Genomic DNA, 27,122 nt, shown 5'->3' with positions numbered 1-27,122 from the left:
AGGGTGCCCCCTAGTGTTTTGAGTTTTGGCTCATCTGACTAATTTTTTCTTGGTTACAGAACATTATGTGTAAACCATAAACAATTATATATATATTTTTGATTTTCAGAGTTTTATTTTGGTTAAGTTACATGATCCAAACACAAATATTGATGGGATGCTTCTTTTTATAAATGTTGCACATAATTTTCCAATGAGTCAGTTAATGTGTTTAAGCTTCTGGAAATATGTTGATATTGAATAAAACCAAATTGCCTTTCCCAAAATTTTAACCCTTAGGAACATGCGATAAATAGCTGGATTTTGGACAGAGTAGATACCAGTGAGTTGTAGTATGACGAGTTGTGAGTCTAGCCTGACAATCAGTCGGTGTATACCATGTGTGATGGCATCAGAGAGAAGTTCTATCAATGCGCTGTATTCAGTGATGTTATTCGTTGATCGACCAATACATACCCCTCTGAAACTTACAAATTCGCCGCTTGGATCAAAAATGTCCCAGGCCGCGGAAGATAGGTTCCGCGAGCTACGATTCGCTCCATCGGCATATCCAACACATGAATCCAATAGGTTTGACATCTGCAATAAATGTAAAAAGTGGATTACTTGACCAAAACAAGTACTTTAGCGAAAACAAAAACATAACAAAAGCATATAGGTTACTATACTGAATCATGCATAGTAACGCTTAAGGTACAACCCGTTATGAGGTTGTTCCAGTGGAATCCCGTCATAATCTATTAACTCGTAGGCTCCTTTTGCTAAAACTCGCTTAACAATATAGGGGCCCATCCATAAAGACTTGAATTTACCTGCCCCCAATTTATCGGATTCTTGGTCATAAAGCAAGACCAAGTCACTTTCTGAGAAGACACGGGGTTTGACATTCTTGTCGAACTGCGCCTTGACTCGTTTCTTATGGGTTTCGTTAGCCAAAGCGGCATCACGACGGGTTTCATCCAATTGGATTAGTTCCAAGAAACGAGCCTCCTCTTCTGAAGTTCCAGGGAGAAGGTCAATTGCGAGTTTGAGAGATGAGATTTCACACTGGATTGGTAAGACTACTTCTAGGCCATACACCAATTGGAAAGGTGTAAACCCGGTTGCATTCCTTACCGATGTTCGGTAAGCCCACAAGGCTGAGTATAGGATTAGGTGCCAACTTCTTTTTGTGAACTCCAATCATCCTTTGCCGCATGTGCTTCAGGACCTTGTTGATTGCTTCAACTTGTCCGTTGGCTTGCGAGTAATATGGAGTAGAGCTGTCGTGAGACAACCCTAATTTGGCAGCTAATTTGACCATCATGTGATTGCGAAAATGCGATCCATGATCTATAACTATAGCTTGTGGGATGCCGAATCTGGCGATTACATGATTGAAAAAGAAGAGGGCAGCTGTTTCACCAGTATTATCTAATGTAGGCATCGCCTCAGCCCATTTGGTAAAATAGTCAACTGCGACTATGATATACCCATGCCCCCCGGTTGAGGTGGGGTTACATGTCATGAAATCGATGCCCCATTTGGCGAATGGCCCGACAACAACTATTGGCTGCAGAGGTGTGGGTGGTCTTCTGGTTTTGCTATTGAAAATTTGACAGACATGGCAACTTCTGACTGCGGTTATGCAATCTTTGAACATTGTTGGAAAAAAGTATCCTGCTCGTAAAAAATTTTGTGCTGTAGTGTAACCGGATTGATGCCCCCCACACACGCCTGAATGACAATCATTCAGGACTTTTTCGGCCTCCTCATGAGTGAGGCACCTCCGTAGAACTGTATCGACACCACGACGGTAAAGTGTATCACTGACGATCATGTAGTCTTTTGATTGGTATCGAATACGTTTTTGTTCGGAGCGAGAGGTATTGGGCCTATATTTTTGGGTTTGGAGATAAATGATTATATCTACATACCACATATTGCTTGAAGATATCAGAAACAAATTTTCGTCCACGATCGTTTCTTCGGATGTTTCCTAGTTGGACGATGATGGGAGATTGCATAATAATTCTGCGAAAACCAGAGCTTTCTTTGACTTGGATTTTACAAATTCCAGATCAAACTCTTGTAGAATTGCTATCCATTTTGAATATTTGCCCCCCAGCAACTGTCATGACAATATATAAGTCATGGGGTTGCAATCTGACAGAATGGTAGTTTTTCGAAAGAGGACATAGTGTCGAAATCTCTGTATTGCTTGAACAGCTGCGAGCGCTAGCTTTTCAACATAAGAATATTTGCTTTCTGTATCATTAGTTCTTACTTAAATAATATATAGGATGTTCAATTCCATTGTGTTCTTGAACTAAAACCATTGCGATGGTTGTATCCGCTGCAGCCAAATACAGGTTAAAGTCTTTTTGATAATCAGGAGCATACATTAATGATGCTTTCATTAGGGATTCTATTAAAGCATCAAAGGAAGCTTGTGCAACCTGATCCCAGACAAAGGGTACTTCCTTTTTCAAAAGACGCGTATAACCTTTAGCAAGTTCGGCGTAATTTGGAATGAACCTCCTCAGAAAGTTTGCTTTCCCTTGGAGTTTCTGAATCTGAAGCAAATTGGAAGGTGGAGGCAAATTTATGATTGCCTGAACCTTACACGGGTCGAGACGAATCCCGTCTTTTGAGACTACAAAGCCAAGTAAACAACCAAAACTGACACAAAATACACATTTGTGTGGATTGAGTCGTATCTTGTAGTGTCGGCAACATAGAAATATTGCTCTTAAATGCTCCGGATGATCAGTCCGCTTTCGCGAATGAGCCGGAAGGTTGTCGAGGTACGGTTGAACGATGTTTTTGATGTCATGGAAGGCATAATTCATTTCCCTCTGAAATGTTTCCCCTGCGTTCTTTAAACCAAAGGGTAATTTTCGATATGTGAATGTGCCCCACGGACAAATAAATGCAACCTTTGACTGGTCCTGTGGGCGGATATTTATTTGTTTATACCCGGAGAATCCATCCATAAATGAAAAGATTTCACATCCGGTGCATTCATCAATTATCTGGTCGATGAAGGGTGTAGGGTAGTTGTCTTTTGGACAAGCTTGATTTACATCCCTATAATCGACGCACACTCTAATCGTTCCTTGTTTTTTCATAACAGGGACAATATTCAATACCCAACCAGTTAGAGGAACCGGGTAAATGAAACCAGCATGGAGAAGTTTTTCAACTTCTGCCTTAGCTGTTGGGGTGCACCTGTCGTAGCTATTGTTGTACTAGTTTGACATCTAGATACATCTTTATTTCGTGTTCAACGATACTCGAGTCAATTCCTGGCATTTCATTATATGACCAAGCAAAGACATCTCTGAACTCGCGAAAAAGAGCATTATATATTTCCAGTTCTGAAGGAGAAAAACATTTGCCAACATAAAGATTCTCTACAACATCTATTTTGGTCGAGATATTTATGGTGATAGTCTCTTCAATATTGGACAAGTTTCACTCGGAATCCACCGTGTTTACAGTATTTGATAGAAAATCAAAAACTAAAGGATGATAAAGGTCATCAGGAGTATTTTCTTCACAATCCGGAAGAAGGAAACGATGGTGGTAATCTTCCCATGGTGCCCCTTCAACTACCATTGATTGAACAATTCCTTCGTTGGTGACATGCACTCGTGACCAAGGATCTGAAAGGGTGCCATATTCCTTAGACCTATATATCCAAACGCTTGATGAGCGTTGATTTTGGTTTGCCTCCCATGCTAGGAACATTGATTGCTACAATATTTATGTTGGGCTTGGAGGCAAAACCCGCATATGATCCATGTCGATATCGTTTTCTGAAATCTTTTTAATTGAAGATATCATATTGCAGGTTCCTACTAACACTACTTCCACCAAATTGATTGGAGGTGGAAGGGCAAAAGTTCCCATTAATACAGGGTCTTTTAGTAGGCCTACTCCGATATTTTGAAGTGAATGGGGGCTTCCATGGATCATTGGAATGCTTCCCGTAACTTGAGAACCATTAGGGAGGAAGTTTTGTTGATCGACGATTGTAATCCCTCCTTGAAAGGGAAATGCAATCTTCCTGAAATAGGTCGACACAACAGCAGCCATAGCATATATCCATGGTCTTCCCAGTAGGATGTTGTAATCGAGATTTCCGTCGATTACTTCAACATCTATTTCTACTGTTTTTCCTCCTCATTCCACCTTCAAGTTACTTAGAATACCATATGGGGTATATGTTCGTCTGTCAAATTCTTTTAATGTCGTCGAAGATCGCGACAAGGTTGGAGATCCTAAAGTTTTCCAGCAACTCATCGACATAATACATGTAAATGCCCCCTCATCAATAATCATTCGATGAACAGTTTTGTTGAGGGCTTTCACTTTAACGAGGAAAGCTAGTTGAGCTGGTAACTGAGGATCGTATCCTTTATGATCAAAGGATACAAGATTGGAATCCTTTGGGTCTATCCCACTGATGGCTAATAATAAAGCCTGCTTTTGGGATGGGAAATTTTGTAGTACCTCAAGCGTCGACATAGCGGATGGCGATTGGGCCAAATATTCCGCTATATTATAATTCTGTGTTGCTCTAGCACGAGGATTAAATGTCGACTTGTGTACTACTCCCTTTGGTGGTTTTATTGTTAGTTCAGGAATGATGGGTGGCGCAACTTCTGTCGAAGTTGTTGTCGAACTACTAGGTTGATCTTTATCCTTGTCGTTCGACAGCTGTGGATTCCCATAATCTTTGTTCCTTATCGATATCAAAGCATCATTTTGCTGTTTGGAAACTGAAAACATCAGCACTTGAGACGAGGAAGAATTTCCACTATCAACCAGATTTGTTCCTGGATTCGGAAACGGATCAGGTAATACTACTAAGGTCTTTGTATTCTTGAAAAAAGATTTAAGCTCAGCTTTATACGGACAATTTGATGTCCAATGATCCTCATCGCATATAAAGCATGGATGATTTGGTTTCCTATTTCCAGAAGGGTTCGCAGAAGATTTTTCAGGTGATGATTCTTCCTGTTTCTTCTTCTTCCCTTTGCCTTTCTTCTTGCCCCCTGGTTGCTTGGTTTCTTTTCCTTTATCTATTGATATGGCATTTACTTTTGAGGCAAGAAGTTCCTCTTTTCCATTTTGAATGGAAATCTTACGGGCCTTTTTAGATGTAGCCTTTGTCGATTTTGTGTCTGTTGTGCCAATCACGCCATCGCTGGCATGAGAGTCATTGTTTGATTTATGAGGAGGAGGGACTGAGAATTCCGGTCTAGGAGCGTCAGGTATTTTATCATAGAGCATGCCAGACTGAGTATAAATCAAGTCTAAATATTGCGCACGAGCAATGACTTGCTCTTCGGTGACGACTCCCCCTTTTTCCACATCTTCTGTAATATAAGGCAATAATGAGTTAATAAACCATTCAGCTAAAAGCTGATCAGGAACATACATTTTTACCATTCTACGACGATGTCGCCACTCATGTATATGATCAGATATGTGAGTGGCCGTTGTTTGTTTGAAACTGGTAAGAAGTTCCGTTCCTGTTTCGTACCTTATCGGTAACTGAAAATGGGTTAAAAAGGTTGTGGCTAGGGTACTGAAGTTTTCAAATGAAGCTCTGGGCAATTCGATATACCATTTTGCTGCCAGACCAGTTAAAGTCCTCTGAAAAAGGTGAAGCCTAATCAAATCATCGTTTAGGGTGTTTGATGAACACCACAGATGAAAGGTCATCACATGATTCGACGGATCTTCACCCAGATTTCCATTAAATTTAGGAATATCTGATGGAAGTTTATGCAGAATCGCAGGCCACCAAGGGGCATAAGCGATTGGATCGTTTGTTAACCGATTTAAATCAGGTAACTCTAAAGTCGCCACGAAGGGTAACTGTTGATTCAGGTTAGGTGAAGCATACCCAGGATAAGATGGGATTGCCTGAGCAGTTGGTCTTTGCATACCAGCATAATGCATTTGATGCTGGTAACTTTGGTAAGGTTGGTGGGCATGACCATTGTAGAATGGTTGATTTTGACCGTTTTGAATATATGGCTGCCCAATATTTGCAAAGATTTGTGGCTCAGAACCTTGGTATACTTGTTGGAACTGCGGTTGTTGGTATTGCACTAGCTATGTTTGTGAAGCCATATGCTATTGCCCAATACTAACTGTTTGACCAAGATGAGGGGTAATTGTACCCATTTAAACCTATGTCATTCCACCAGTCGGCGATTGTGGTTGAGTTGCAGGGTCAAGAGGCTATTGCATTACAACATGAGAAACCTGTGGGGTAATTGTACCCATTTAAACCTGTGTCATTCCACCAGTCGGCGATTGTGGTTGAGTTGCAGGGTCAAGAGGCTATTGCATTACAACATGAGAAACCTGAGGTTGGCATACAACAGGCAGCGCTTGAACTTGCAACACCGTCACAATATCTGGCGTAGTTGGTATACTTGACATAGGTAAACATTGTTGCATCGAATATACAACTCTTGGTTGTTAAGGTAGTATCGGTACCCAACCACTTGACATAATTCTAGCATAACCTGAATTTTGTTGTGAACTTCCGTATGGCTGTCCTCCCAGAGGGGACAATGAAAGGGTATACTGCCCCCCATACGGCGGTAATCCGGTACTTAAGGGAATGGTTTGCGCTTGAGGACCGAACTGCCTAAATTGACCTCCAAATGGATCAATTTGTTGAGACTCAACATAAGAGTTCTCGGATATTATTCCGGATGAACAAATAGGAACGAACCATACCATTCAAATAGCCCCTGAGTGGGCTCCTTCTAGCGATTGAGAGCTAGTTGGGACAGATGGTATACCAGCGAACATTGTTGGAGTGATAGCAGGAAGTTCTGCCATCGCTGCGTCAGATGACACAGTCCTAGATGTTGACGGTTGTTCAGACATATCTAGTCTATCCAAAAGATTACCTAGCGATTCTATAGGAGCTTCCGCTGGCGGTAGACTAATTTCTGATGAAGAAGGATACAGAGTGATCCCGACTCCAAATTGTGATGGAGTACTAGATGGAGGATCCTCCACAATCTCTTCTATAGCAATCAGACCAGGTGGAAGAGGTAGACCGTCAGGTCCGTAGAATATTTCTGGTGCCGAAGAAGGTATAGAATCTGCAGCGACAGATGTTTGGGGAACAACACTCTCTGAACCGGTTGTAGATGGAACTGGTTCAGTGATACATGTGTTTACCCTCAGACTAGGATCAGTAGTATTGTCCTTCAGTGGCTGCTGAACTTCTTCTGTAAAGGCAGGGATACCAGAAATGTTTGGAGTAACCGGAGTCTCTGATGTTGTTGGAACACTTGTTCTAACTTTACCAAGAGATTTGGAATCGGTTAAACGAGTTTGCTTTGTCCGTAATAGCTTCGATTCCAGAGACAAAGATGGTTGAATCGTAAGCCTCCACGAACGACGGGGTTTCAATTGACTTTCTTCCACGATTGCGGATTAATCAATCAACTAAAAATCAAGGGGAAGTATGTTTCCGAATTAGATGAATTTTAGACGCTTTGACACAACTCATTTTTTCAATTTTTAAGAGTCGAGGAAAAACAAAAGATGACTCTAGTCGCCTTTGATTTTTAATGAGCTTGAAGTGACAAGTGCTCAGATGGACCTTTTCTGTTAAGGAGTCTGAAAAGGAACGAAAGGGACTGCTCTAGAAATCTAGGTAGAGCGATTACCAGACCAATCGCAAAACTGCAGAATACTTTTTACGGTACGACAGTCAATCTTCCCGAATGCTGTGTTCAGTGCATTGCAATCGATAGGGCGGCAGACACGGCTTCCTATGGATAAAGGATTAAGCCTATTGTGGTCTCCCAAAATATACTCGACGGTACGTGGGAGCACAAGTCCGTACTGGCACTTATCGTCTCAAAGTGGAGGAATCACCCAACCATCAGTGAGAACAACAGTTACCAGTCTTTACGACGCTGGAATATGTCTCTAGCCTAGACTTCTAGATGTTGTGCGTTAGGTTCCAAAGCTTTGTTAAATTCATTAAATTTAGTTTATAGTTGAACTTGCTTAAGAAATTTTCCTTTCAGGTTTACCATGTGATGTAGATGTACAATTCCTAAAATGAAATCTAAGATGATAAACAGTCTTTTATCTTCTTTGTGCAATGAAAATCCTAGCTACTAAGGAAAGAGAGACAATATTCTTTCACAAAGAGCAAAGAGCACACACTATATGCACTGTCCTAAATCAAACCAATCAAACAGTCTAAATGCAAATGCACATGCATGTATTTTTTTCGGCTTTCTTAGTATGTGAATGATAAAAAGAAAGCTAATGCGTAAATCTGAATTACTTTTCAGGCGACAATTACTAACAAGTTTCTTTTCAAAATAAAAAATGAAGACAATCACAACACTTTACGATTTGGAAATAAATACTTGCTTTCGACACTAGAAAAACTACAAATCCACATCAAATACAATAGTAACAGGGTAATCGACTATCAAGAGCAATCAGACTCTCTTCTACGACTGAAAACGACACTTACGACACTTTCAAATCGAGAAACGACAGTACAACTACGTTACTTTTTTGCAAAGGAGAACTGAAAATGACTCAACAAATACACAAAAACATTTACAATTCTTTGCACAATGGAGGCGGAATAACAGCAAGGAAAAGGGGTTTCAAACAGAGATATACTGACTACAGGCAGCAAAATTCATGAATAGAACTGAAAAGAATGAACACATAAACCAAAACTAAAGAACAATGCCTAGTCTGACCAGCACACCTGTAACACAGTGAACTTGAAATGCAGTGCACCTACTACACTCGGGAAGCGCACTAAATTTCAGATTCACAGAATAGAGCCTACGCTAGGCCAGAGACGAGACTTTTCTTGGGTTTCGGGTCATAGTTTGCAGTTCAGTTCAGGGGTTTTGGCTGTGCAAATGGTAATCAGTAAATCAACAATCAGGGGTAGATCTAAGGAGGTTAATAGAGCTACCACAAGGGAAATCAGAGATTTTGTAAATCAGTTGTTTAATTCATAAAAAAAACCCGGAGATTGACTGAAGCAGCATTTATCTACTTTGCATTTGCATAGCAAATGCAGTTCAAAAGCTACCTGGCTCAACTTTAGGCTCCGTCTGTAAGTTTATAAAATAAATAACAAGGAAGATAAACAAACAGCCTAGTCGCTCCCCAGCGGAGTCGCCATTTTGTTACAGGGAAAAGTGTCTATATAGAACTGCTTATCCCACTAAGGTGTGGTAGCTACCTTAGAAACAAACAAAGTAAAGCTACTTTCATTTTTCTTTTATGAAATATAGATGAGAGTAGAATAGAGGAGACCAACCTCTATCTTGCGCTTCGCTCCTAGTTCGATTCCTCTCTCTTCTGATAGGCCTTTGCTACTTGCTTCCTTGTACGCCCAACTTCACAGAGTACCTATAGAATCAGAGTAGCATAACACTATACAAGAACATGGATCTATAATCATAAACAATCTAGGATTAGATGTAAATTGACCATACAAATGCATAAAACATAAATGACACAAGAGTATGGAGGAAAACTTGAATAGCTTTTATTGATAATCAAGAAAGAGCCAAGGGAGTTACAACCAGTTGTTCTGACCCAACATCATCCTCTCATCAAGTAAGCCCTTCTTCACCTCATACAAAGCTTAGATCACCCAACACCATGATGTTATCTCAAGAAACCAACAACAATTCCTTACAAGATGCAAAATTCCAGCCTCTGGATCTCTGGGATGAGGGATCCATATATAGATATCTGTAAGGGAGATGAGTCAGCTTGTGATTTGATTAGTGTCTTCCCTCTGATAGTTCTTGCTTCCACTTGGAGATTGATGATCTCTTACTCATCCTTGGTCGAATTCAGAGAGGCAAGTGTCACAAGAGAAGTTTCTGGAAGATTCCATGCCTCTCCACCTCGCGGATTGACACTGCCATTTGTCACTTCTCGCCCATCGCACCCCATAGAAGGGCTTTTTGAAATGCAATGCACCCACAGAGTGTACTTAGGTGAGATGCAACGCACTTTGCCTATGGAGCAGGTGAAATGATCCTGTTTTGACCAGTTCTGAGCAGTTTTTCATGGAGAACTTCTGGGAGAAGCTGTAATCAGTTGATCTTGTTCCTTTAGAGGTTACAACAACACTTTTAGGGACTTAGGAGCCCTTGGTTTATGGACATTTTATGCTTGGGGTTGCAGTGCCCAAAAATGTCTATAACAATGGGGCGGCTGCAAGGGGTGACTGTAGATATTGGAGGAGTGAGCACGTTGGCTGACTTTGAAGAAATAGAAATTGTGGATAACAACAACCCCTACCCTACGCTCCTTGGAATTGATTGGGCTAATGATATGAATAGGGTAATCAACATAAAGAAGTAAAAAATGATATTTGAAAAGGAATCACTCCACGTAATAGTACCCCTAGATCTTGCTGAAGGATCGCGCTATACTGAAATACTATGCAATTATGAGAGCGATGATGATTTTGATTATATATATAAGATAACAGCATGAGACCAGTATTGGGTGAATCTAACAATGGTTGGATGAATTGCATGGGATCGTGAGAGTTCCTACACCTCGGACTTTGATGAAGAATTAGAGTGCTGGTAGAATCGGTTACATGAAGTAACCACACTAAGCTGTAACATTATGACTCAATCAATGTGCTCTGTGTCATCAGAGGTAAGAAATCTGCCCACTTATGATGGCCTGAATGATGTAGATATCTTTTTGGATGAATTTGAGAGGGAGGTACCAGAAAAGTAGCGCTTCCAGGCTTTGGACTAGGCACTGCGTGCTACGCCTGCAAGGTGGTGGGGTATGCACACGAGTAGCTTCGATGATTGGCGTGAGTGTAGGAGGATGATGATAACATGCTCTGGGAAGCCAAAGGTATGAATGATAGAAAAATAGGATGGGAAGGATGATCCGCACATGCACTTGGCCAAATGGTCTCAGGCTTATGGAGCAAAGTCCCAACCTAAATGGGTGTATTTGTTCTATCACACCTTGGATGTCATCTCGATGAAATCGTACTTTGAAACAGAGCTCCACCATGGTATAGGTGAATGGGATATTCTGCGCGAAGGATTCATAATGAAATTTAGCTTTGAAGATGGTTTTAACTGTATTGACGAGGCGCTACAAGAAGTGAAAGCAGCGATATTTAGGATACCACAGGATCCTTTGGATCTGATTCGACCCGATTGGACTACTCAACTGAGTCATGAGCTGGAATGTTATAACGTAACTATTGAAGAAGAATATGAGGATCCGCGAAAGATTAAAATCCCTAAAACAGAAGGTCACTGCGAGGTTGAGGGACCGCAGATTGAGAATCCTGATATAACTGCGCCACTAAAAACAAAATCGGTAAATACTGGTATGGAGTCAGAACCCAAATTCACGAATATTGGAGATTACTGGGATGGTGCGATGGTGGATAAGGTCGCTAAATTGCTCCGCGAATACCAAGATTTGTTCCCTACCAAATTTACGGATCTAAAAGGGATAATAGGAGACCTGGGTGTTATGAATATCACGTTGAAGCCCAACATGAAGCCAGTTAAGTAGAGACCTTACCATCTCAATCCGAAGTATAAGGAGAAGGTCCGCTTATAGCTAGAAAAGATGCTCGTGGTAAGCATCATTGAACCCGTAGAAGAATTTGATTAGGTAAGCCCAATGGTGGTACAGGAAAAGAAGTAGAAGGATGAAATAAGGATATGCGTAGACCTTGGGAAGTTGAATGATGCTTATGTACATATTCCTTTCCCGACTCCGTTCACTGATGAAGTGTTGGACAATGTAGGTGGCCAAGAAGCATATTCCTTCACTAATGGGTTCTCTGGGTACCATCAAATCAAAATCGTGCCAGAGGATAAGAGAAAGATGACCTTCGTGACTGAGTGGGGGTGTTTTCAATACACTGTAAGTCCTTTCATATTGAAGAATGCACCTGAACTTTTTCACGTGTAGTCATCGTGGCATTCAAGGAATTTATTCATAAGTTCTCAGAAGTGTAATTTGATGACTGGACTGTGTTTGGCTGCTAAAACTCCATGTGGCAAGTTTGCACTTGATGCTAGATACCTGTTGAAGATACCAGATCACAGTCAATCTGAAGAAATGCATGTTTTGTGTTTTGTTTAGGGCACTGCTGGGTTATGTGGTTTGTAGACAGGGACTGATGGTAGATCCCGTGAAGATCAAAGTGATACTTAACTTAGAAGTGCTTAGGAGTGTGAAACATCTATGTGCAACCCTAGGACATACTGGATGTTATAGAAAGTTTATCAAAGGCTATGCCTAGATCACCGTGCCTATGGAGAAGTCGTTGAAAAAGGATGTCACATTCTACTATAACGAGGACTGTAAGAAAATCTTGGATGTATTGAAAGAAAAAATTGGAATGAGTTTCATGTACATGTCAACGCATCATGCATAGTGCGGGGAGTAGTACTGACACAGGCTAGTGGAGGAGACTTGGACCATCCTATAACGTTCGAAAAAAGAAGATTATCTTAGAGAAGAACTATTCCACCACCGAGCGTAAAGGGTTAGCCATGGTATATGCACTCCAGAAGTTTAGACACTATTTGTTGGGTGGCCATTATAAGATGTATACGGATCACTCCACATTGAAATACCTAGTCAATAAGCCTATGTTGGGGGGGAGAATCTACAGGTGGTTTTTACTGTTCCAAGAGTATGATTTTGAAGTTATTGTGAAACCTAGACAACTGAAGGTGGGACCAGACCATCTGTTGCACATCAAAATAGGGGAAGATCCCACTAATTTGGAAGATGGATTTCCTGACGCGTAGCTATTTGTAGTATGTGTCACGGATGGTCATTTTGTAGATATCATGCACTTCCTAATGACAGGAACTGCCCTAGAAGGTTACACCGTCCAGCAGAAGAAGGAGTTAGCGATGCACGCGACAAACTTTTCTATCATTGCCAGGCATCTATACAAAATGTGGTTCGATGAGATATTGTGACACTATGTACTAGAGTTTGAAAGGAGTATTATCCTCGTGGACACTTGTGGGAGCACCACGAGAGGACATTATGCAGGGAGAGCGACCGTGTAGAAGATTCTGCGCGCAAGGTTGTGGTGGCCAACCCTCCATCAGGATTCAAAAGCTTACTGCAAAGCATGTGATGTGTGTCAAAGAATTGGCAGGCCATCGCAGAGGGATGAGCTACCTCTGAATCCATAGATTACATTAAAACCCTTTGAGAAATGGGCAATAGATTTTGTGGGACCCATCCATCCCCAAGGAAAGAATACGGGAGCAAGGTACATTATCACCGCGACGAAGTATTTGACTCGATGAGCTGAGGCATAGCATGTGAAGGATTGGATAGGCACGACTACTGCAAAGTTCCTCTTTGAGTATGTACTGACGTGATTTTGGTGTCCAAATATTTTGATGAGTGATCACTATACAAACTTTCTGGATGAGACGATCAGTGCACTGATGGAGGAATTTCAGGTATATCACCAGAAGAGCACACCTTATCACCCACAAGCTAACGGGATGGTGGAATCATCCAATAAAGTGTTGGAGAACAGGTTGACCAAAGTTTGCAATGCTCACCGAAGCAATTGGGACCTGCACATACCCACAATATTATGGGCCTATTGGAAGACATGCAAGAATTTGACTAGACAAAAACCCTTTAGGCTTGTATATGGTTTCGAAGTAGTGATGCCCATGGAATAAATTGTGCCTAGTATGTGCCTAGTGGCACTCATGGGTATGACGGTTCACAGATCCCTGGATGAGAGGCTCATGTAGTTGGTTGAGCTTGAGGAAGAGAGATTTCTAGCTGGATTTCCCAATAGGTCCAGAAGTAGAGAAAAAATGCATGGCATGATCAGCACATTAAGTTGCACACCTTAAGGTAAATGACCTAGTTTTTTTATATGACAACAAGTTTGATAAATTTCCAGGGAAGTTTAGCATGCACTGGTTAGGGCCTTATCTCATTAAGGAGATTACTGATGGTGGAGCAGTTCGATTGGTCAAATTCAATGGAGATCCCTTCCCAAGAAAGGTGAATGGCAGTCAATTGAATCCACATACCAGTGGTTTGGCCATATGACTATATGAAGGTAGCATTGTCTTAGCACTCTAGGCAGCTGAAAGGAGGTGTGGTACTATAAACTACACTGCCCAGGTTGGGGAGCTATGCGATTGGAGGATTGTGCGAAGCAAGGAAGTGTCACAGGGTTTGTGGTAGCATGAAGGAAGTTGCTACCCAGGGAGAAATTGTGTAGGTCGGCCGAAAAGTGACCGTTAAAGTCACTGTTCATGAATTGACGGTAGAAATGTGGCCAAATGGAGTGGGTGACTAGGATTTAAGGCTAAATTTATGGGTCAAATCTTTGAAAATATGCCACCAATCTGGCATTGATGAACTGAATGTGGCGGGAATGGTCGGATTTGAATTCAAAATGCCCTATAAATTATAGGTGGCTTCCGAGTGAGAAACACTTGGAATTTTGAGAATTGAGTTGTTGAGATCTCAAGCACACATGAATCACAAATTCTTCGAGGCTCTGATAGCAAGTTCAGCGTTTGAGAAATTACCAGAAATGACATGAGCATTGTTGAGTAGTTTTATGTCGACACCTACAACAACTATGGACACCGAAGTGGTGATATTTGAGGGGGATATGCCGGAAGTGGTTAAGGAGGAAGAATAAGTTGCTTCAAAGGTTGCTGAAGTATTAGCGGAAGTCCCTAAATCACCAAAGACACCTAGACCAAAGCCGACCCCAACCAAGGAGAGCACAAAGGATAAGAATGGAAAGCAACCTACAATACTGGGGCGTGCATCGCTGAGAAGAAACCCATTGAGGGACAAACCCACTGCACAGGAAAAGGGCAAAGCCATCAATCTTGAGCCAGACGAGGAAGAAATCAAAGACATACCAATGGATGATGAGGACGTGGGGATAGACATGGAGGAAGTTGATGTCCAGGGTGCTGACGCTATCACTCGGTTGCATGAGTATTTCCCTCCACGTAAAGGCAAGACCAAGGTACCAAGAGATATTGACAAGAGCAAGGTCCCCTTGCAAACCCCTCCGCTGTCGGATGAGATTGTTTTTGAAGGACTACGCTTGGCATGGGTTCCTCTATTAAAAATTGAAGAAGGGGACTTGTTTAACAATGAGAAGTTCCCACACTTTGCAACCGAGCAGCTAAAGTGCCGCATTGTCAATACAACCACTGGGATGACGACATTGGAGCCACGGAGGTGGCTCAGAGGAGTATACAAGGCAGGACTACTCAACATGCTATGGCTGTTGCACTACAACCACACCCCCATTAGAGTATTGGTCATCAATTAGCTGTTATGCTTGGTGCATGATGGATGTCTGTGGCTGGAGGAGCCAATACCCATCACTGACAGATTGGTCCACATAATCACACAGTTTCCCTACACAGGAGAAAATCCGGCCATGATGTTTGGCGGAAAAGGTGGTGAGGAGGCCCTTGCGGAGGCCATGAAGGAGAAGTTTAAGTTGGTGAAGAAGCCACGTGGATATGCCATATCAAGCATCATTGACCCTATTGTAAAGGTGGCTACGCAGATTTTAGCAGGGAAGGTGATGAGGAAGTGTCGCGTTGATGAGGTTTCAGCACTTGTCGTTGTGCTAGCAACCCAGTTCACCGAAGGAGTTCAGTTCAATTAGGAAAACTGTCTCTGCGGTGAGTTCCTTGCGAGTTTCCGTGAGGCACGAGATCTCAACAAGACATTCCACTATGCGCAACTCTTATTTTCTATTGTTTTGGTAGCATGGGAGCTCCAAAAGGATAGTCAATTCCCTTCGATCACACCAGACCTACCAGAGGCAGTGAAGTACACTTCGCTATGGGTGACCAAGGATGCGCATTGCATCAAGGATAGCAAGATCTTCTGGATCTTGATGGAGATGAACATTCGCATAGCCATTAATCACAAACAATGGTTGTCACCTATGGTGTTTTCCAACCTGTAGGGCTATGCAGAGTTTAAGGTAGATTTTCACCATGTGTCCATCAAGGCATTGAAGGACCCTGCACAGACATGGTCTGACTTGCCTTACCTGGAAATGGATGATGCCAGTGATGCAGTACTTGATTGATGGCTACCAAAATGGCACATTACAACAGACTTTGGGGTGGGAGGGAGCAAGTTCACCAAGCAATGCAAGAAGGAGGAATCCAAGATCAAGATGACGTAGCTAGCCAAAAAGAGAAAGAAGGAGGTCACTGGAAAGGCGTAGGAAGAATGCAATTCCACTCAGCAGACGGAGAAGCAAATAGGTGGAACAGAACATGGCTCTGGAAAAGGAATGAGGTCACCTTCACCCGAGACAAAGGAAGAGATGGATGAGCAGACAAAGCAGCATGGCGCGGACCCATAGGAAACATCTACCTACATCAAATGTCCAAGGGAAAAAGAGAAAGGAGGGTCCAAGAAGAAATCCAAGGCCACTAAGACATCGTTGGACCCAGTCACCCTCACAGAGGGTGATTTACATGACATCGGTGATAGAGTGTAGGATGTCACTGCAGAGGCCCTACAACAGTTTGAGCAGCAACAATAATTAATATTGTTGGCTATCCAAATAGGTCTACAGGAGCTGTAGACCCATGCATCATAGGATGGCACAATGTCGACTAGCCCTGCTATTGGCACTTTAGAAGCTACCAAGATGTTGCGCACAAAGGTTTCCAGCGCGATAGTGTTGCCTGATGGAGCACTGACCATGGAGAATGAAGCTATCAGGCCCACTATTAGCACCCTCAAGGGAGTAGGGTTGAATATGGTAGCGCTCCCTCGTGAGGCGCTCCACCTATTATAGGATGGAGTGATTGCAGAGTTAAGGGCCCATGAGCACCGTCCTCTATAGGTGTTCAACGAGCAGTGGATTAACAATGAGTGGATGACACTACAACGAGACTCTACCATCGCTGTCGTGACCAAGATAACTACGCAAAACAAACAAATCATTTAGGTTGTATTGGAGGCATGCCGAATGGTCCCGGAGTTGGCCATTCTTGAGGAAGAACCGGTCAAGGTGCGTGTCCGCAAGTTGGCTACAGGGGTGTGTGACGCTCGCACAGAGATGGCTCAGGTTCAGCTAGAGTTGAACCTTCAAATTACCGAATTAGAGTTGAAGGCCCAGCCTTCAACCCCGCTAGAAGTAAAGGAGCAGTGTGCAACCACTATCACAGAGGAAATAACGGTGGTTGACAGTGCAGTAACAGACTGCACACAACTTTTTGAGCAGTCGTTCGAGGTCCTGACGAGCTTGCAAGAGGACCCTAATGTACAACAATTGGAGATAGAAGCGCGCGAACTACAACAGTGCTATGATGAGGTCAAAGGCACAACCCGAACCATCGTGCTCACACAGAGACTGGAAAAGTTATAGGAGTTCAAGTAGCTGAAAGAGAAGGTGGCTGCAACGCAACACAAGGAAGCAGTACTGAAGTCATGACTGAAGCGCTGGCTAGATGAGGCTTATGCAGTTACAACCTCTATTGAAGGAAATCTTACGACTCTGCAAGCAACTCAACAAAATCTTCAGGCTGACAGTTCAGGAGCAATGACCGAGTAGATGGTTGAAGAAGCAAAGTAGGCGGCTACACAGTGAACCACCGAAGTTGCAGTCATATAGGTTGAATTGGTAGGTCTTTGTGTTAAGATCTCCACACTCACAAAGTGACTCGAGGGCGATTCACGATGTTTATGTTGGGCGCCTGTTAGGAACAGGATCCCCCAAGGACAGTTTTGGGGCTAAAAGCCCATGTTTTGAGTCAAATTTTGTAATAAATTTGTAAAGTCTCTGCATTTTGTGGTCGCGGAGTGTAAAGGTATCATGAGTCATAAAGGGTTGTCCACCCTTATTTTGTAAAGTTTAAAGTCGGGTGTAAAGAACTACCCATTGTCCGCGGACCATGGTGTTGTATAAAAAGAGCTAAGTAAGTATGATCTAAGTAGTTTTGAAGAAGTAAGAAGTCTTGAGGGATAAGGAGGAAGTCTTTAGAAGTCTATGTTTCGGGTCTTAGCATAGGTAGAGGCTCTATAGTTGAGTGCACAAAGGCCTAGGGTGGAAGTCCGCAGCTGAGTGCGCAGACCACTACAGCTATGTGTGCAGGGAGGATAGTGTTTGTAATCATTTGAAGATATCAATAAAGAGAAGCATTCTACAAATTCCGTGTCTTTGTTTCATGTTAATGCATCTTATCATATTTCATATGAATTTCATTTACAATGCTTATGTAATGCACAAATGTATGTGAGTACATTGGTTAATCGAACGCAAGTAAGAATATCTATTTACACGGTGCAAACCATGATTGTTTAATAAGATAAGTAAGACAATTAATATAATTTGGAAATTTGCTAAATACATTTCCCTAGCAGCGTGAAAGTACCCAAACCATAGATTAGGGTTGTGCGAAGGTTAATCGTACCCCTTCTGGGAGGTACCAATGGGCGGAATAAAGTGCTAGACAGACAGTGCCCTCGAACTTAATGACCTGCACGAAAGCAGGAACAAAGGGAATAAATTGACATCATGACCATCTCAAGGTGTGGAAACTTGGTTCCAACATCCCCCCATACTAGTTCAGGTGAGACATCAGTCTGTGCTCCGTGGGCTGATGCTGAAAGGGCCAATAGTGTAAGGATTTGTTTGGCTAACTAACGTTGAACCTGGGTCAAGCCCCACGCAACCAACAATAGGTCTGAAAAGAAAACATTCATCGTGCAAAAATATGACTAATTATATGATTCCAATCCATATTTATTTATTGTTAGAAGAAAACCAATCAACTACACTTAACTGACATCATCAAAGTTATCCAAAACCAACCTTGCGGAAATTTCAAGTTTTGTAACATGAACTTATTCCTTTGTGTGTGGTGAGGGCTATTAAATTTTTTGAGAGTGATGAGGTATACTTACCATCAGAATTTATTTTTTCCAACTAATTCTTTAACATCTTAACAGATAATATTTTTGGTTGCATCTCAATTGTGTATGATCTCATTTCCCCTAACATATATGACTTATGCATGAGGCTAGTAGTACAAAGAATATCACACATACCCAACAATCTAAAGGGCATTAATGATTATAGATGTATCTAGATCAATGTTATAGCTTCTAGGAGTACTTGGTTGTTGCCTAGAGATTATTGGGAAGACCTTAAGAGAATGAAGCTATGATTAATCAATGGTCCAAAATTCGACCCACTAATTTATTTATTTTCTTTACAAGTAGCCATGATGAATGTTCTTAACCATTACCTTTACTATGTAAAAAGGTATGAATTTGGATTAGTAATTCTCCTTAGTGGAGATACTTACTGGTGATATTTTCCAACATTCAACACATTCCCTATATTCATTATATTTCCTTTTTCCTTGTTTTATTCCATTGTGTGTGCTCCCATCCGCAACTATAACAGATAACTAAAATATTTCCATGAATTATTTCTCATGTAAATTCATATGCTCTATGCTCAAGGTGATTAATATGATATTGTTTGCAAGAAATATGAACAATATATTGCAATAAACAAGCACAAATGTGGTCATAATCTAGCAAGCTAACCAAACAAGAAATAAGAAAAATGTCAAAAATGTTTGAGAGAGATGGAGATGAATATATCAAAAAGTGATATTTATTTGTATCATAATTCAAATCACCCTGCATAGATCTATCTTAACCCTAAATCTGTGAAGCAAAAAGAGAGACAAAATCCTTTGAAGTGCAAACATTTCCTTATGTTTTTGCACCCTAAAAAATGTTTGCACCTTGAATCTCAATACATGATAGATACACGGTTAATACAAATCTACACCGGTTTATATTTTATTGATAATACATCAACTTTATATATTTATGGTGTTTGGCATACTAGAGATGTAGATTATAGAATGCACCTCTCGATGCAATTCCAAATGTCAATATATTTAGTTGAAAAACTACAAAGAGAGGATATTTTCTAATGGTTTCATTACAAGGCTAATATCATAGAAAGTAGCTAAAGACATACAAATCAATTAAGAAAGTTTTTAGTAGGATAATTTTTTGATATCTTAAGCCATATTTTCTCTAGCCCAACCATAAGACAAACAAGTAACTCAAAGGGATTTTAGAGACAATAGTCCTAAAATAATTTAGGAAAAATTCAAGAAAACTAAAAGTGAGCAAGAAAAAGAGTTAAATTTATGTCAAAACACAACAGAAAGATTATAAAGTGGTGTAAATCATCCAATCACATGTGCATCCCCTGTTCTTCATAGACTATAACCAATGTAATATCCCATCCATGAATTCACATTACCAAAAACAGTCATGCATTTGAGTAGGCACCTTCACACCTCTGGTCTACAATGTCTTGCCTACCACTACATGCACCAAATTTCTCTGATAGGGTCATTCATAAACCCTCTCTTCTTGGCAATGAAGTATTAGTTCATTGTTTAAGTCAATAGGAAATTAATTTGTCCACTAGGATTCCATTTTCAATGTGCTTTGCCCTAGCCGAATGGCACAAATTTGAATCAGCCAAAATAACTTCTCATGGTTCCCCCATCGATCCAGTAAAATTCAGTCAATATTTGTAAAATAGTACATCATTGGCAGTAAAAATCAGTCTTAGGGGGTATTTTTCCATGTTTATTAGTGGCAGACAATATTGTTTTGTCTCCAAGTAGAAAATGCAAGAACCAGTTACAACACATAAACATCATAATTCAAATGTGACATATCTCCTACTATATACAAATGTTTACGTGAAATAGGCACTCACTTATTTAATTGTAGATTATGAATATGCACCTAGCACTGCAACATTTGATGGTCGTACATGTAGGGATATACATCATGAGATGTTCAAAACCACCACATCCAAATGTGTTATCCCAATGTATACCCTCTTAAACGATGTAATGTTGTGTTTATTAATTGCTATTAATTGTATCAACATATCCCTCATGAATGTCCAATTCTAATCACTATTATGTTAATCTAAATATCAGAATGAAACCTTCACTAATATGCACTTCAACAGAGAAGTTTACAATGTAACATCCAATATACATTACAAGGAGATAATGTCATTAATACATATCAAAATCCTCATGGAAATATATGTGACTTAAATTTTTATTTTAAGTTAGCTTGCAATCAAAATGATATCACAAAGACAATAGGGAAAAACAAAACACACAGGTACCTCTAAGAAATGTTAGTGCCTAAATGAGGGATAATCTATTACAAATACAACAAAAATTAAAATCTTTCTCTTAAGCTGATGAAAAGACCAAAGCATATCTCTCGTGTAGTTGATTGTAGGGTCAGATATGTCATGAAGGTCCTGTTATGCTAAATATCAGAACACCATCTTCATTAATGTGCATTTTTAATAGAGAAATTTCCAATGTACCATTCAATATGAATTACAAGGAGATACTAGCACTGATGTTAAACAAAACCCTTGAAATGGAATATGCTACTTTACTTTTAATTAATTTTATTAAAGACATCACAAATACAAGAAGGAACCACAAAGTGGATAAGCACCCTTGAGCAATTTTAGTGCCTAAACAAACAAATACACATTGCAATTTGAGTAGTAAAGATTAAAATACATACCTGACAAAGCTAATGTGAACAACAAGACTACGATGAGATGCAGAACAATCCAAGCAAACGAAAATCCCATAAGTGACCAATTCCCATGTGGGACTCCTTGTATTACAATCAAAGCACATCTACCATGAATAAAAGCCCATATTATATCTACATACAATCATAAATACCTATATAGATCTAGTCTCAAATTACCCAAATCACGTTAAATTTTGTTGTGAACAATAAAAAACAGTACACCCACAATGAAACGTTTTTTTCTCTAGTGAAAATAATTTGTTATCATAAAGAAATAAATTAGCCATAAATAGTTTGAAGAGAAAAAACATCAAGAAATATGAATAGAACCTTATTTTTGGGTTTGACCTAATACAACATTCTTTTTGTTATCATAAAGAAATAAATTAGCCATAAATAGTTTGAAGAGAAAAAACATCAAGAAATATGAATAGAACCTTATTTTTGGGTTTGACCTAATACAACATTCTTGTCCATAAAACCCTTGATAGCCATTGGTGAATGATGAAGGTAATGATAAAGAAATTGCCAGGGTGCTCAAAGTGCAAATAATGGAATACTGTGTATTTTGAATAGAGTAATTCCTTCTTCATGTGAGCCCTCCTCACGTATTGCTTGACTGGTTTTCCAAATTATTCAGAGTTGTATGTACAATTTTATGAATAATATACCCTTCCTATGGTTCTTCCAGAATACTTTGTAAATCCAGGTTATAGTTATGGGTTTTCAAGAATTGAATTTGCCCCATAAAAATATAATTCAAGCAATTTTACTCGTAGGAAAACTTCTTGTAGAATACTTTGTAAATCCAGACTATAGTTATGGATTTTAAAGAACTTAATTCCCCCATACAAATATAATTCAAACAATTTTACTTGGAAAAAAAATTGCAAGATGGAGGCCAATTTTGGGATTTTCAAGAATTTAGGTAACATAGGGTTTTAGAATTTCCCTGGTAAAAATATAATTCAAAAACTTTTACTATCCTAGCTACCATCCTAGCTACGACCTTAGCAGACGATGCTATTTTTTATTGGAAAACTAATTTAAATTGTTGTGTGGTTTATATTCAAATTTGATGGCTATGGTTGGATAGCCAAGTTCGCCACTTTAAAATAATTAAAAGTGATATCAGGGATGACTATAAATATTTAAATGTTGGGTAAATTAATAATAAAAATTTACAATAATAAAAATAATAAATATCAATTTGTTACATTTTGATTTTGTTATTAACTTGTGAATATGATTTGTTACAATACCATGGGCCAATACCTTCGCTTATCAATACCACATTCCCAAAAACCATAACTTATTTCACAACCAAAATATTTTATAATAATATCACAGTATTATTAAGCATGGGTATTCATCCCCACATTACTATGGATATCATTAACCTGTAAAAACTAGGCTCTGTTTCAAAACCATGGGCCAATACCATGGCTTATCAATAGCAGAAAAATCATAACTTACTTCATAATCATAATATGTTAAAACAATATGAAAATATTATTAACCATAAATATTTACCCCCACTTTACCATGGATATTATTAACTTGTAAATAGGTTTTGTTACAATACCATGGCCAATGCCATCGCTTATCAATACCACATGCCCCAAAAGCATAACTTATTTCACATTCAAAATATTTTATAACAATATGACAAGATTCTTAATCATGGACATTCACCGTCACTTTTCCATTGATATTATGAACTTGTGAATAGGGTTTATTATAACAGTGTGAGGCTAATACAAAGGCTTATCAATACCCCATGCCAAAAAAACATAACTTATTTCACAATCAAAATATATTTTAACAATGTGACAAAATTCTTAACCATGGATATTCACACCCAAATTACAATGGATATTATTAACTTGTAAATAGACTTTGTTACAATAATGTGGGCCAATGTCATGGCTTATCAATACCACATGCCCGAAAACCATAACATATTTCAGAATAAAAATAATTTATTTTAATTTAATTTTATAACAGTTTTTAAATTAAAGCTAAAAGGAAAAAGGGTTTCATCACTTTTGAGATATATCTAAACTCTTTATCCTCACCCCTACTAAAAATATTCCCATAGAAATTAAATTAAGGTTTTAATAAAATTAAAAGTGAGAATACTTTTATATTTAAAGATGTGAAATTTATATAATATAAATAGTGTTAGTAAGCACCAACATAGATATATCTTAACTAAGCATCCAAGGGATGACAAAAAAAAAGTGAGGTGGAGAGTGTTTCTGGGAAAACTAGTGTCTCTATTCAATCTGCTAGTCCCACTAAGACGGGTAGCTATCTTAGAAACAAACAATTCAAAGTAACTTGTGTTTTCCTTTATGTATGATAGATAAGAGAGAAGCAGAGAGCACCAACTTTAATCTTTCACTTGGCTCCTTGCTTGTTTCCTCTCTCCTTTGATAGAACCTCCCACTCCTTTTTCACTTGTACCACTTCAAAGAACACTTGTAGAGGCAAAGCAGCAAAATACCATCAAAGCATAGAGATCTATAATACCATAAACAATGTAGAATCAGAAGTCCATTAACCATACAATTGCATACACAAATACAAGATCCAGTAGTACACAAGCATATGGAGGAAAACTCAAATAACTTTATTGATAGTAGAAGTAGAAGAGAGGATTACAACCCAGCTGTCTGATCCAGCATCATCCTCCCAGCATGAAAGCCCTCTTCACCTCATGAAAATCAAGATCACCCAACAATGCAATGTCTTCAAAGAGAAACCAACAACACTTCCTTACAAATTACAAAATTCCAGCCTTTGGATCTCTAGGATGAGGGATCCATATATAGATATTTGTAGAGGGGTGAGTCAGCTTCTGGGTTTTTTATTAGTGTCATTTCATTGATAGTTATTGGTTCCACTCGGAGATTTCATGATCTCTTACTCATGCTTGGGCAAATTCAGAGAGGCAATTGTCATATGAGAAGTTTCTATAAGATTCTTTGGGTTTCCACTTAGCAAACTATCTCTGCCATTTGTCTACTCTTGCCCATCACACCCTATAGAAGGATCTTTCAGTATGCATCGCACCTGGCCAATGTAACAGCTAGTATGCATCGCACCCTTAGCACTGAGCAGTCTGTATGGTCTAGTTTTGACCAGTTCTGAGTGGTTTTTTATTGAGAACTTCTAGGAAATGATGTAATTAGTTGACCTTGATATTTTAGGGTGTGGAACAACATTTTAGGGGTTTAAGGGCCATTGGTTTATCGACATATGTGATTGGGGTTGCAGTGCCCAAATATTTCTACAACAGTTGCCCCCTAAAGCATGAGGTCGTAAATCTTCTGATGTCGGGTGAAATGCGTTATCATGAGGATCTGAGGTCTCTCGAACTGGAAGGTGACCTATATAAAATACAATACAATAAATTATCTTCATATTATTTTCATGATCTAGCTGAGGCAGGCATTCCCATGCTCAGCTTTATAAATTCATCTTCATGTATATAGGACAGATAATCGTTCATTGTCGCAGACTAGTGATTGAGCCATCATCTTTTGGCTTGGATGATCATCTGTGCAACTACCATGTACATTTTATGTCTTTGTTTTCCTAAATATATCGCAACCTGAATGGACAAAAATAGATCCGGGGTCTTCAAAACTCATTCAATCTTTGTCCAATGTACAAGTCGATCCATGTGAAAAGATGTTCTGAAGTTGAACATGGAAAGTCATCACCTGATTACCAGCCAATGGCGTAAGTTGTTAACAGGTGTGAGAGGAATCACCGATAATGATAATGACTCTCAAGGTACTGCAGTACAATTCACGTGGTGTGAATATATGAGTCGATGTTGAACACCACGTAAAATCTTTCGGTCGAAGGCCATTGATGTAAACCTGTTGCTGGAAGTGAGAAACTTACCATTAAGGCATGCAAGCTTCAAAGTACTGAAAGGATTGTTCCTAAGTCAACTTCATGGATAATGAGCTAATGTCGACAAGAAGTGACCCATCATAGGAGGGCCTAAATGAATCCCACATCTATGACATGAAATGAAGCAAATGATTTTCTGGAGGTGAAAACGATTTGATGATACAAGGTTCAGGAATGGCGGTCATGAAAAAATGGAGAGTGAAGGTATTGCAATGGATGAGGAATTAGCTAGGCTGGTGAATTATTTGAATGACTTCTCTTGAACATATCAGCGACATTGAGATGGATTGGTAGCATTAACCCCAAAAATGGATGGTACAGAGGACCAATGGTGATGTGACCGGTGAATGGAATAACCCAACCCGACTCAATCATGGGGATGGAGTGAAAGTGTCATGTTCAAGAGTGACCTGCTACGAATGGAGTTCTTCAAGTTTTCTTCCTTTTTTCCCCAGTCATTGCTAGCCAGTACCTCTTTATTTTTTTCAAGCTTGAGGAGGATAACATATGCTTGTTCTATAATTTTCCCTTTAGGAAAACCTGTCGCTATGTTTTAGCGAGCCTAGCAACAATGAAACTCGCTCTTGTTCGGGTGGACAAGTTTGTCGCTATTGTTTTAACGAGTTTAAAGACAAAGATAACTCGGTCCTTTTCATGTTTAGAGAGTTTGAAAAGAGACGAAAAGGAAACTCCAGTAGTCCTCTTTTGTGGCATAATCCCTTAAGTCTGAAAAAGTATAAAATAATACGAAAGGGATGAATTTTCGATAGCTTTAGTGAGCTGAAAAAGACAAGAACTCGATCTTTATGTGGAATGATCCCTCGGTCCCAAAAAGATTAAAATGTAGAGGAGGGATGGTGATTCCCTTTACTTTAATGAGCTAGAAAGGCCAGTAGCTCGACCATCTTTTCATATTTTACGAGTCTAAAAAGAGCTTAAAAGAGACTTGTTTTTTAGGAACGAGTAATGTATCCGGGTAGCAACCGGTTCCAAGTAAGTTTGGAACTTTCTCAAACATGGCAGTGTAACGAGGGTGGCTAATAGAATCACTCATCGTAGCTATTCCTCAAAAGGGTAAACAATCAAGTGGAGGCATATGATTGGCTAAAAGAGTGGAGGTGATGGTAAGAACATGACCAAGGCTCAAAAGGCTGATATCAATGAGATCACAAAGGTTATTTACTTAGGATGGATTCATTTTTTAATGAGCTTGAATCTTTAGAAACTATGCTCAGAGGCGGGTTTATTTTTTAACGAGCTTGAACCCTGCGGTAACACTGCTCGTGCCAGTCGTCTTTTAAAGATGTCTCTTATCAGTTGCGATTCATTTTTTAATGAGCTTGCCCCATGCAAAAATTTGCTCATCCCTTTTGTATGCAGGCTAGAAACAACCAACTACAATACTAAGAGTTAATGAACTACTGAGGTTAGGTAGGATAGTTTCCTACAAAACATTTCCTTTGCTTTGCCGGGGCCGC

Source organism: Pinus tabuliformis, chromosome J (assembly GCF_031772625.1).
Source record: "Pinus tabuliformis cultivar Carrire ecotype Pingquan chromosome J, CPIR1, whole genome shotgun sequence".
Classification (NCBI taxonomy): domain Eukaryota; kingdom Viridiplantae; phylum Streptophyta; class Pinopsida; order Pinales; family Pinaceae; genus Pinus; species Pinus tabuliformis.
This window is presented reverse-complemented; position numbering follows the sequence as displayed.